Here is a 12,960-nt window from a genome sequence, read left to right as displayed (position 1 = left end):
GAAAACAGATAATTTCCTGCTTTATCGCTTTGGTTAATATGCCCTTTTGTTTTTGAAGAGACAATGGAAAGAAAGTATATTTGCACAATAGATTGTTTGCAGTTATATTTGCCATGTTACAGCGAAAGCAAATGTTTTAAAAGCTTTAAATTGTGGAATGTATTTTGTGGACTGTGCTGTGTTACGTCACAGTTTTAAACTGTGGGGTTAGAGGCCTATTCATCAAGTAAATTCACCCATAAATAATACGGAAACAGCAGCTTCTGCATTATTTAAGTAAAGTACATCTTCTGCACAGAAATCTCAGCACACCACAGTTCCCATAAAATGTACGGGGGACATTGCAGTAGTGCAATTTAACAAGCTCTGAAAACCAAAAAATGTATGGAGCTTGTCTGCACAGAGTAACACCATCTAAAGAGCATAGCGGGCAGGAGAGGGCTCTTACGATCCCTCCCCAGAGGGCTGTAGCTGAACCCGATGCCCATTGAAACTAGTTTCCTCTACACTTGCACAGTTGGACAAAGGCTCCTAAGAGAGAAAAACAAATATATTAGTGCTGAAGTCTGAAAGAATTTGTGAATATGCATAATTAAGAGGTGAGTGTGGCACATGACCAGTCAAAATAAAGGATTTTTGCAAGGAGAATAAAGACTGTTGTGAGGAATGACACCTGCTTGATCAGCAAATCACATTTGGAAGACAAAAAGTCGCATATGTATTTTTCAGATACAAATATGAGCAGAGCAAAGCAAATCAATATTTGCAAAAGATTGCATACTGGTGGCTCAAGAGCTCAGTCACAGTGTGGAGGGTATGCAGTCGGGAAGCCGGCGGATATAATCCCGACGGCCGGCTTCCAGACTGCTTTATCCCGGCGAGGGTTAAATGACAGGTGTTTAAATCTAGACGCTTGTCATTTTACCGACGGCGGGAGACCGGCACCCCGATCAAAGTGATGCCGGACGCCGAGCGCGGACAGCCGCGGGGGGGGGGTAGGTTTAGGGCTCCCGGGGGGGGACTTAGGGTTATTTACCCCCCTCGGGAGGTTAGGGTTAGGCTAGGGGGAGGGAGGGTTAGGGTTAGGCACCACCGGGGGGAGGTTAGGGTTAGGCACCCCCGGGGGACTTAGGTTTAGGCGGCGGGGAAGGGGGGGTTAGGATTAGGCACTTAGAGGGGGGATTAGGATTAGGCACTGGGGGGAAGGTTAGGGTTAGGGGGGGAGGTTAGGTTAGTAAATACTTACCGAGAGACGATGGGGATTTCACCCATGTCAGGCAGCCGCCGGCGGGATTCCGGCGGTAAATCATACCGATTCCGCGTGGAGAGATTCAAACTTAGGGCTGGGGTCTGCAGACTGGATATACAGCAAATTAGTTGCTAGGAAGAGACACACAAGTCTTATTCTTTACAATGTGCTGATGTAACATTTTCAGAAAAAAAGAGACGTTTAAATTGCACAAGCAAAATAAATCCAAAAACATTTGTGGTCCATGCAGAGTGAGGTGCTGGGTATGCCTGGAGTGGACAATGATATTATGTATAAGATTGATCAAATGAATCAAATTCTGCATGAAAATACTTTTGTGGTATTTGAAGGACAAATAAATGCTTGAAAAGGAAATGTGTGGTATAACCTCATCTATGCACTCATGGTGCTTAATCCTCTCTAAATAAAGCTCACCTTTCCTGCAGGAGTGGGAAGTGTGGGTTGCCAGTGACAGGTTGAAGAAGCAGAGCATTATGAAGTCACTGCTGTGCAATGATGTCAAATGATAGTGCTGGTTCTCAGCTACTACACAGCAAAAACATCAGAGAAGTCAGAGGACAGGGCGAGAGTACAAAAGTGCCCAATATCCCCATTCTGATACCAACAGATTTGAGGCACCCGCATTTGAAAGACTAAAGGTGCCCACACACATAGCGACATTTTACACGATCTGGCCGATTCCGACGAATCGTGACGACAGATCGTGTAAAATATGGCCAAATCGTGAGAAAATCGTGAGTCCCCACTCACGATCACGATGCAATGCGCGTCCTCGCTGGTCGCACATCGCATCGACAGATCTGCCGTGCAGTAGGGCAGATCTGACAATCTGGGACAAAATGCACTGGGGAAAAAAAAAAAAATTAAGATGCACGATAGATCTTATGCTTTTTACTCCAAATCGTGTGTAGGAGCTGCCTGGGGAGAGTACAGGGGAAATCGCACACATCGTGGGATCGTGTGCAGATCGGTATATGTGTGGGCACCTTGAGACAAAGGCTTCTACTGTATCTGATAACATGAAATACCGTTTTAATTTTTCTTCAATACAAGCTAAAACAAACTGCAGAAGTTCACATTTGGTAATGTTTAAATCAGTGATCCTCAACTCCAGTCCTCAAGTACCACCATCAGGTCATGTTTTGTGGATTACTTTAAGCATGCACATGTGAGTTCATCTATTTTGCTGAGTCAGTAATTATCCCACCAGCTTCCACAGACAGAAATCCTCAAAACATGATCTGTTAGTGATACTTGATGGTTGAGGTCGAAAACACTGCAAATTGCTGATAGTCATTTACTTTGGAATCGGTATGAAACACTGACAGTCATCAGGATCCCGACAGGGTTAACATACCGACACCTGTTGGTCGGTATGCTATCCCTCCCCTTCTCCCTACCCTAACCCTAACCCTCCCTGTTTGGTGCCTAACCCTAACCCCTCCCCCTAGTGCCTGAAACTAACCTCCCCCTCCCCGCACCCCCAACCAAACCCTCCCCCTAGTGCCTAACCCCTAAACCTATCCTATCCCCCCCCCCCGCCCCCAACCCAGTTACTTACCTTCTGTATCCCGGCAGTCGGGATGCCGGCACCAGGATTCTGACCGGCATCGATATTCTGGCGTCGATAATGTAAACGCCAGCATCCCGACTGCCAGGATGCCGTATGCATACAATATACTCCCATGCATTATCGGATTTTTATTCCAACCAACCAACTAGTTGGATGGTTGGAAGAAAGTTGGTTTGGTGTATGGCCAGCTTTACTCTCTCTGGAAAGGACTTTTCCTGGAAATCACTCCTACCTTCCAATCTAACTGATAGGATAACAGGATCACATTACTCATTTATTCACACTGATAGGCTCATTAGAATGGTTATAAGCAGTGGCAAATGGAGGATTTTGAAAGGGGGGTTTCCAAATCCTTGGTTACCGAACCAATGAAAAAAAAGTCTAGCAACAAATATATACACACACACATGAAAACAGCTTACACAGGATTTGGGACCACTAGAGTAAAATATACCACTCAGCCTATGATGAGGTATACACACACACACACACATACACACACACACCTCTATCACTAAAAAACATGAATGCAGCAGGCAAATAAATACAGCCAGCATGATTTATTAAAGACTTCCCTCCCCCCAGTAGTGCCTCTTAAACAGTGCCACAGTAGTGGTCAACCTATGCAGTGCCCCCAGTAGTGTCCCTTATATAGTGCCTCTTATGCAGTCAGTGCCCCTTATAGAGTGCCCCAGTAGTAGTCCCCCTATGCAATGCCCTCAGTAGTGCCACTTATACAGTGCCCCTTATGCAGTGCCCTCAGTAGTGCCCCTTATACAGTGCCACCCTATGTAGTGCCCCCAGTAGTGGTCTCCCTATGCTGTGGCCTCAGAAGTGCCCCTTATACAGTGCCCTCAGTAGTGCCTCTTATACAGTGCCCCCAGTAGTGGTCCCTCTATGCAGTTCTCCTAGTAGTGGTCCACCCTATGCAGTGCCCCCTGTAGTACCCCTTATACAGTGGGTGGTCCACCATATGTAGTGCTCCCAGTAGTGGTCCGCCCTATGCAGTTCCCCCAGTAGTGCCCCTTATACAGTGCCCCCTGTAGTGAACCCCCCCTTATGCAGTCCTCCCAATAGTGGTCCGTCCTATGCAGGGACCCCAGAGTACCACTTATACAGTGGGTGGTCCACCCTATGTAGTGCCCCCAGTAGTAGCCCCCCAATGCAGTGCTCCCAGTAGTGCCCCTTATACAGAGTCCCCAGTAGTGGTCCCCCTATGCAGTGCCCCTTATACAGTGGCCAAAGTAGTGGTCTGCCCTATGCAGTGCCCCTTACATATATAACACAAGACACACGCAATATACTTACTTGTATCCCCACTCCTGTGCCTGCCGCCATCCGCTCCTCTGTCCTCCCACTCAGCACTATGGAAGAGACATCATGACGTCTCTTCCATCACCCACTGCAGGAGCCGGAGGGCAAAGATCACGATTGAGCTCTAGCCCAGCTCCCTCCGTGGATGCAGCAGCCAATGAGAGTCTATTTGACTCTCATTGGCTGCTAAAACAAACACACTGCTGCCGGGTAGTAAGAGTGTACTACCTGGCGCCAGTGGCGGTGTGTTTGTTACTGTGCAGTGCGAACCACACTCACTGCGGTGCGCACTACACCTACTGAAACCGACGGTGCTATGCCACTGATCGGCGGATACTCAGATACCCCCCTGCGTGCACGTATGATAAGGCACCTCATGATGCAGATCTGGTTAGCCTTGATCTCAGTTAAACATGTACAGTATTAGCCCTGCTGTGTACCTCTTGATTCAAATGTATATTATTGAATTTTACATGTGAGCTGCAGCCATTAGACTAGCTAGTAAGGTGGCTTATCCTGCAAGGTGTAGTCAGTATCTGACTCTGTGAATGTGATTTATTCATCCCACTAATTGTGTTGGAAGGATTGCCTCACCTCATTCAACACATTACTATTATGTGTGATTAGCAAGATGGTCACAATTTAATTAACTATACGAGCTGCTAACTTGAGAGCCACAGAATTTGACTTTAAACCTAACACTTTGTATGATATCAATGCTAGCAATTAGGTAATGCACTAAACTAAATAGAAACTCTGTTTGCACACATATGTTATTATATGCCCTGTTGATACTTCAAGCTAGCTATCTGCAACTGAAATATATTCCATTTTCTTTACCACAATTTGTGTGGGTTTTATTATGACCAACATTTATTATTGTGAAAATAAAAGATGATTTGAATCTTTAACACAATACCGCCTCCTGAATATTAACTGACTGTGTACTTAGGGTCCAAATCGGTACAGAACTACAATATAAGTTTGGAAACCCATGCTCACTTTTTTAAATGACCGGTGATCAAAGCGATCTGATGGTCCCTATCCCTATGATGATGATTGATAAATGTTAATGACTAATATACTGCAACAATAAAATACTACATCTTCCGTTTGGAGGAAACGAATGGTTACAAGAACGCTAACCATAGTTCAGACGCACTCACACTTTGGAGAATATAAGGCTACCTAAGGAATGTTGATTAATATCTGAACTTCAAAGCACTCATATTGGAGTGAATTTAACTCCTTAAAATAGCACTTAATATAACCTGATCTCTAATAAGCAATAATTGCTTAGTTGTGACTATTTATACCTCCACTGAAAACTAATACGCTTTCTAATCTTATACCCCTGTCACACTACAAGCAATAACCTGGGCTAAACGTCATCTTACATGGACGAACATCATCATTCCTGGACAAAAGTCCAGGAATGATGATGTTCGTCCATGTAAGATGACGTTTAGCCTCTTTCTGAGTTCTGTTTTTTTGGAGGGAAAAATCCGAACTCAACGTGCAAACTCGAACCTATCCGAGCCTGCACATCCCTAGTTTGAACACAGGTTCAACACCGCTCATGGTGCAGTGTGAATGGGTAACCCGGGTCAATGTGACCAGGGTCCCTTTCACTGCATAGAAAGAGCCAGTGCTTGGAGATTATCTCATCTCCAAGCACTGGCTCAGTACGTGATGGCAGTGATGTCATTGATCCGGTATTAGTGCCCAGTCAGGCTGCCAGTCTGAAAGGGGTCTCAGCAAGGTCGCACCCGGGAAGGACCTGTGAACAAAATCCCGGGTGCGAACCGGCATTCAGATGTGAAAGGGATATTAGTAATATAGTGCTCCACTATTAGATATACACTGAAACTGGGAACTATTTACTATATGGTTTGGAGAATAATTTACTGTATTGATAGTTTGATACCAATCCGTATATGAGCTAAGGGACTTGATATGTGAGAAATAGCAAAGAGACATCTTTACTAATTATTTAGATACTGACATTGTGTATTTATAGAGGTAATTAAGTATTGTGACAACGATAGCTAATTAAACACATTACAATATACATAGAGGGAATACACAGGTAAATATAAACGTATTTATTTTCTGCTCACTACCTCTAATTCAATATAATATAGATAGAAGTACACACAGAGTACATCAACCACAGTTTTCCTACTTTTTGTGTGTTCTATATTTTATGTATATGTGTCTGGAATATTGCACCTGCATTGTTGCAACAAACATTTTAATATTATTCACTAAAAGTTGTATTTTATTTATTGCTTATGTTTTGTGCATCATGATATTATAGCTACTTTTCTCTCCTCCCTCTATTTGCTCTATGACTAATAAAGATGTTAATGACACCCCTGTGACATTTACATGAATTCATGATATCCCCCGAAAACAGATAATTTCCTGCATTATCGCTTTGGTTAATATGCCCTTTTGTTTTTGAAGAGACAATGGAAAGAAAGTATATTTGCACAATAGATTGTTTGCAGTTATATTTGCCATGTTACAGCGAAAGCAAATGTTTTAAAAGCTATGAAATGTGGAATGTATTTTGTGGACTGCGCTGTGTTACGTCACAGTTTTAAACTGTGGGGTTAGAGGCCTATTCATCAAGTAAATTCACCCATAAATAATACGGAAACAGCAGCTTCTGCATTATTTAAGTAAAGTACATCTCCTGCACAGAAATCTCAGCACACCACAGTTCCCATAAAATGTACGGGGGACATTGCAGTAGTGCAATTTAACAAGCTCTGAAAACCAAAAATGTATGGAGCTTGTCTGCACAGAGTAACACCATCTAAAGAGCATAGCGGGCAGGAGATGGCTCTTACGATCCCTCCCCAGAGGGCTGTAGCTGAACCCGATGCCCATTGCAACTAGTTTGCACTACACTTGCACAGCTGGACAAAGACCCCTAAGAGAGAAAAACAAATATATTTGTGCTGGTCTGAAAGAATTTGTGAATATGCATAATTAAGATGTGAGTGTGGCACATGACTAGTCAAAATAAAGGATTTTTGCAAGGAGAATAAAGATTGTTGTGAGGAATGACACCTGCTTGACAAAAAGTCGCATATGTATTTTTCAGATACAAATATGGGCAGGATAAAGCAAATCAAATTTGCAAAAGATTGCATACTGGTGGCTCAGAGCTCAGTCACAGTGTGGAGAGATACAAATTTAGGGCTGGGGTCTGCAGTCTGGATATACAGCAAATTACTTGCAAGGAAGAGAGACTTGAGTGTTATTCTTTACAACGTGCTGATGTAACATTTTCAGAAAAAAAGAGACATTTAAATTGCACAAGCAAAATAAATCCAAAAACATTTGTGGTCCATGCAAAGTGACCTACCACATCGAGAGGGAAAGAAGAAGGGGTTTTACCACAACTTAAAGCAAATACCATGGCACCTGCTATTGCACAGGCTGCAGAGTAATGCATATTTATCACTGATCAATGTCATTGCTGAACAAAGCCAGATTGGCACTCTCCTGTTCATTGAAGCAGTAGCTGAAAGTGTATTACTCTGTCTTTCTAGCTCTGGACTCCATTTTGCAACAAGATAATCAGAGTGAGTAATGATAAGAATAGCATTGCTCATCTGAATGGCAGATGCACATCATAAATACATTTTTGCATATTGGTATACAGTCTATATGTCCTAAGATACCCCAGTAGCCTTTTTACATGAATCCACCGTTATAGATTTTATGAATACATGTAACTCTCATCTAAGTGTAGTAGATGGCAATGATTTGATCAATATTATTTCTATTAAATGATGAACTGGTGCTGGGGCATTTTAAAATAATAAAGTTATTAAGATATGTGCATCACAAAAGCGCAATTTTCTCACTTGTTCTTTTTTTCTTGTATTTGAATTAATTTGGTTACCAGTGGTAGCACCCCAACTATCCTGTGATAAAAGTCTAAAAAAAATAATAATAATATAATAGGGACCTAATTGTAAAATATATAAACCATTTTTTCCTGGTGCAGAAGATCATATTCTTTTTTGGGTCTACATTTATCAGATAAGACAACATTACTAAATTCTTAAAAATGCCCATATTGAGTTTGGAAAGCCATCTTCCACTCATCCCCAGCATGAATTCTCACTAAATTATAAGATTCTTATATGTCTAATTTGGTAAATATTTTGGCTCCACACAGATGTTCAAAAAGCCCAAAGACAAGTAGCAAATGCCACTACCACATTCAGAGCCATGTACTCTATACACCATCTTTTTTTTGCTGACACAAGATAAAGGAACTCCAGCCAGAGAGATTTGAGGGATGGATGAAATGTCAGGCTAAATTGTCAGCAATAAAAACTTTCAAAGCCTTCAGTTCTGACTCTACCAAGCAATATATACATTCAAAAGGAATTTGTGGTCCAGGAATAATATCATTTTTTACAATTGTAAATCGATGTGATGGCAAAGTTTCGGCTTAACTTTTAACAAATATATGAACATAGTCCTGGTAACACTGAGTCAAAGAAGTCTCAGATTTCAAAGGTGGAGAACTTATAACTGATCCCATTATTATCTATTTTATTTTTTTCAAGATTTGAAAAAGTTCTTGAGTCTACCAATTAATAGAGGAATTGTGTCTTTTTTAGCCATGGCATTCCAAATGCTACAGAAATATTTGTAGTATGTACAACATGTAAGATAATTTCTTCACAGTGTCCTTTAGTTTACTTAATAATTAAGGGCTTATTATCTTGTTTTCCTGAACCTGATAAAATAGGGGAGCCATTGTTGGTTTCAAGGAGAATACTAGTTTCCTTGTCTACAGTACTAATGGTACTGATTATATTTCCACATAGCCTTTATCAATATACAGTAATTCCCCATATATCCTGAGCTGATGAGAACCTCTCCAGACAATTTAATGTTACTAAACTACACTGTAGTGGTAAGGAACGATTAGTCAGTTAAAGGTGTAGCAGATCTAGCAAACTGATATTAAGAGAGAAATTCCTAGACATTTGACTGCCATATTCCAGTCTGTATCACTCATCCCCTTTCTGAACTCAACAGTGTGTTCTAAGACTAAACGAGCTACTCTGCAAGTTTACAAGATTGGATTCAGCTGTAGCAGTCCAATGAGGATCATCAATAATGGCCACTTATGTTCCCTGGCCCTAAGTCACTGTGGGGTCCATTATTTTTTGTACTTGGTTATTTTGGCCCAGAAATATGTGTATTACTCAGTCTTTCTAGCATGGACTACATTTTGCAGAGATACTTGGCAGCAAAATAATCATAATGAACAATAATAAGAATAGAATTGCCCACCTGAATGGCACATGCAATCTTGTAGCTAGCAGAATTGGGATCCAGTACACAGATTCAGTAAGGCAGCAGTGAGGAATAAGCAAGTCCAATAAACAGGTCCTGAAGTCTGATACAAGTTATCCGGCAGGCAGGCAGGCAGGCAAGGTGGAGGCAGAGGCAAATTCCAATAGATAAATGCCTCTGCTTTACCTGGTTAAAAATGACAACAGGATACATAAGTACAAAACAGACAGTATATCAATTCACAGATACATTATTAATGTGAGCAGTTAGCATCATTTTGTATAGAAGGCAAAGGGAATAGGCACCTGCTCATATGATCTTACAGTCAATATGAGGTTTTAATCTTTATTATATGTAAACAGAAGGCAATACTAGCTGGGTATTTGGATGATGGTCATTTGCTAAACAGGAGAATAGGTATAAAATCATAATGTCGACATTCAGAATGTGGACACCAGAATGTCACTAGAATCTAGGGGTGTGCATCGGCCAGTTTTCGTGTTTTGGTTTTGGATCTGGATTGGTTTTGCCAAAATCACCCTTCCATGTTTTGGGTTCTGGGTTTTGTGTTTTGGATCTGTATTTTTTTTTTTAAAAAGCATAAAAACAGCTAAAATCACAGAATTTGTTGGTTTTTCTGCTCCTATGCTATTATTAACCTCAATAACATTAATTTCCACTCATTTCCAGTCTATTCGGAATACCTCACACCTCACAATATTGTTTTTAGTTCAAAAGGTTGCACCGAGGTAGCTGGATGACTATACTAAGCGACACGAGTGGGCAGAACAAACACGTGGCCCATCTAGGAGTGACACTGCAGTGGCAGACAGGATGGCAGTTTGAAAAACAAGGCCCCAAACAGTACATAATGCAAAGAAAAAAAAGAGGTGCACCCACCCACCCTTATTTTGTATAAACAGGACATGCACACTTTAACAAACCAATCATTTCAGCGCCAGGGTCTGCCACACGACTGTGGCTGAAATGATTCTTTCGTTTGAGCCCCCACAAAACAAGCTGGCAATTAATCTGTCCCTGCACAAAGTGGCTCTATGGAGGCAAGATGTCATTCTCATCCTCCTCATCCACCGATTCTTCACCCTCTTCAGTGTTGTGTACATCCTCATCCTCACAGAGTATTAATTCGGCCCCGCTGGAATCCACCACCACAGGTCCCTCTGTACGTTCTGGAGGCTGGTCTCCCTGGAAGAGTTGATAATTCATTTTGATGAACATCATCTTCTCCACATTTTGTGGAAGCAACCTCCTACGCCTTTCGCTGACAAGGTTACCGGCTGCACTAAACACTCTTTCGGAGTACACACTGGAGGGGGGGCAACTCAGGTAAAATAGAGCCAGTTTGTACAGGGGCCTCCAAATTGCCTCTTTTTCCTGCCAATACATGTACGGACTGTCTGACATCCCTACTTGGATGCTGTCACCAATGTAAGCCTCCACCATTCTGTCAGTGGTGACAGTATCATATGCAGTGACAGTAAACATGTCAGAAATTGTTGGCACGTCCTTCAGTCCGGACCAGATGTCCAAACCGGCCCTTGACTTATGACACAGGCGCACGCTTGGCGCTGCTACCGTGTTGATGCACGTGCGGCTACAGTGCACACAAGTCACAACACAGAAAAGAAGAATTTTTTATTTTTGTTGGAGCGCACTTTGGGGGTTACACCTCCCTTTAACAGACTTATGGAACACAGGCGCATGCTTGGCGCTGCTCCTTTGTTGATGCACTTGCGGCTACTGCGCATACATTTCGCACACAAACACAGAAAAAAAAGAATTGTTTATTTTTTGTGGAGCGCACTTTGGGGGTTACACCACCCTTTAACACACAGAGGCACGCTTGGCGCTGCTCCTTTGTGGATGCAGGTGCAGCTACAGTGCACATAATTCACAAAGACAGAAAAAAAAGAAGAATTTTTTATGTTTTGTGGAGCGCACTTTGGGGGTTAGAGCACCCTTTAATGATCAAGCCAGCCGGCCCTTTACTTATGATACAGGCGCATGCTTGATGCTACTTTGTTGATGCACGTGCGGCTACTGTGCACACAATTCACAAACACAAAAAATATATATATTTTTTTTTTTTTGGAGTGCACTTTGGGGGTTACAGCACCCTTTAATGGACAAGCCAGCTGGCCCTTTACTTATGGGACACAGGCGCACGCTTGGCGCTGCTCCTTTGTTGATGCACGTGCAGCCACAGTGCACACAATTCACAAACACAGAAAATATTTTTTTATATTGTTTGGAGTGCACTTTGGGGGTTACAGCACCCTATAAAGGTCAAGCCAGCTGGCCCTTTACTTATGATACAGGCGCACGCTTGGCGTTACTTTCTTGATGCACTTACGGCTACTGCGCACACAATTCACAAACACAAAAAAAATAATAAATTTTTTTGGAGTGCACTTTGGGGTAGCACCCCTGATGCACAGATCACCCCCTGGACAACACTACAGCACCCCTCTAGAACTACAGCCTTTATGGGACACTGCACAACACAGTCCAGCCAGCCCCTATAGACAACAGAAGCACAACACAGCCCAGTCAGCCCCTATGGACTGAGTGGTCACAGCCCCTATGGACAACAGCAGCACAACACAACCCAGCCAGCCCTAGCTCCCACCCTCCCTCTTCACTGTCCACAACCGGAGTGAGAAATGGCACCCACATGGGGACCTTTTATAGAATCCAAAACCTGCAAGATCCGGAAGGCGGGATGATGACGTTTTGCCTCGATTTCAGATCCGAGTCAGGCAGGAAAAGTCGAGCCTGACTCGGATACGACTCGGATCGGGGGGGCTCGGGGGGGTTCGGTTTTCAGAAATCCTAACCCGCTCATCCCTACTATAATCTAAATGTTGACATTCACAATGTCAATATGGTCCGAATATTAACGTTCAGAATGGCGACACTGACTGAATGTCAACATAACATAATGTTGACATTGTGAATGTTGACAATAGAATGTCGCCAGTCGATTTTGTTTTCCAAACTTTTGATTGAAGTTTGAAATGAATATATATTTATAAAAAATCAGCAAATTAATCTATATTATTATATGGCACCACAAGGGTTCCGCAGCACCTAATTCTGTACAAAAACAATTAAACAGAACAAGAGTACAGTGACTTACAATTAAAGACAATGCAGGACAAGTACATGGTATTCAAACATTGTTGCAATACCGGTCATAGGGTCTGATCCATTAAAATCTATTTACTGACAATACATTTATAATATCTGTGCATTCCATTGGGACACATCGCAATATTCAACAAGAATTTGCAACAGTAAAGTGGTATTTTTTCAACATCATATAATTGAAGTTTTGTACAATAAAAAACAAGAACGTCTTTTAGATATGTTTAGGAATTTTGATTGTATTCATCTAAGAGGTCTTTTGTATTGTGTCTATTCAATTCAATGTAAATTCAACACT

The sequence above is a fragment of the Taudactylus pleione genome, unplaced genomic scaffold (assembly GCF_031769625.1).
Source record: "Taudactylus pleione unplaced genomic scaffold, aTauple2 ptg000259l, whole genome shotgun sequence".
NCBI lineage: Eukaryota > Metazoa > Chordata > Amphibia > Anura > Myobatrachidae > Taudactylus > Taudactylus pleione.
This window is presented reverse-complemented; position numbering follows the sequence as displayed.